Raw genomic sequence first — 1,317 nt, 5'->3', positions numbered from 1 at the left:
GGGATCCAGGTGGCGGGGTCGGGCGCGCGGGCCGGGAGGGCCCGATCCGGGCTCTCCGGGCCGCGGCGGCGGGGACGGCGCGGGGCGAATCCGAAGGCGACACGTGGCGGCGGTGAGGTTGCTGGACATGTCCGGCGGCGGCGCGGACGTGTCCGGTGGCACGGGGAGGAAGAAAACTAGGGTTTCGCCCGAAATTTCGGAGGGGAAGGCTAATTTATAGGTAGAGGGAGCTAGGAGAGTCCAAATGAGGAGCGGTTTTCGGCCACGCGATCATGATCGAACGACCGAGAGCATGGAGGGGAGTTTGCTGGGTTTTGGGCCACTTTGAAAGGGGTGTTGGGCTGCAAAGAGAAGGAGGCTTTTACGGTTACCCGGTTAACCGTTGGAGTATCAAACGACCTCCAAATGGCACGAAACTTGACATGCGGTCTACTGGTGGTATACCAAGGCCGCTTGGAAAGACTCGGTCCATTCCGAGAACGTTTAACACCCGCTTACAACTAGAGGCAAAAAGGGGAACTCTAGAGGGCATAGGAGTGCCGGATCGCAAAACGGACAAATGGGAAAATGCTCGGACGCATGAGACGAACATGTATGCAATGCAATGCACATGATGACATGATAAAATGCAACACGCAAGCAAATGACATGGCAACGAAGGCGAATAACTGGCAGACACCTGGCGCATCGAATCCGGGGCGTTACAGAGACAGACGGCCACAAGGCCTGGGCGACACCTTTCATCACCTGCCGAACTCGTTCGTGCAGTTGCAAGAGCTCGGGAAGAAGATCACCCGTAGAACCGGGCATTTCCTCTGCAGGACGGCCTGTGAGCATACCTACAGGCATAACTCTGTTAGTCGACTTCCTCGCCGAACTCTTTTTTCAAAGTTCATTCAAGCACTTACTAAAAATGCCGCGTCGAAGCCGCCGATTCTCCTTAACGGAGTCAGACAGCTGGGCACGAACATCCTTTAGTTCCTCACCCAGCTGGGTGTTGACATCTTGGAGATTATTTTTCTCTTGCCTCACCCTTGTAAGCACATTCTCGCCGGCCTTTAACCGGCGCATGAGCTGTTGCTTGTCCGGATCTATCCCGACGCCATCTGCAATATTATTGTCAGACTTATACACACGCCACACTTCACAAATTACTCATCTTTTGAAGCATATATTACCGGAGGGGGTCTCTTTGTCTTCCCCCGCTGTGGCTAGTGCGGCCTCAAGTTGGGCTTTGCACTCCTCCAGCTCCTGGGATAGTTGGGTATTCTTTTCCGTAAGATCCCGCACAATAAATGATCCTTAAATCAATTATTC

This window comes from Triticum dicoccoides, chromosome 1B (assembly GCF_002162155.2).
Source record: "Triticum dicoccoides isolate Atlit2015 ecotype Zavitan chromosome 1B, WEW_v2.0, whole genome shotgun sequence".
NCBI lineage: Eukaryota > Viridiplantae > Streptophyta > Magnoliopsida > Poales > Poaceae > Triticum > Triticum dicoccoides.
The sequence above is the reverse complement of the archived record's forward strand: the minus strand, read 5'-3'. Positions refer to the sequence as shown.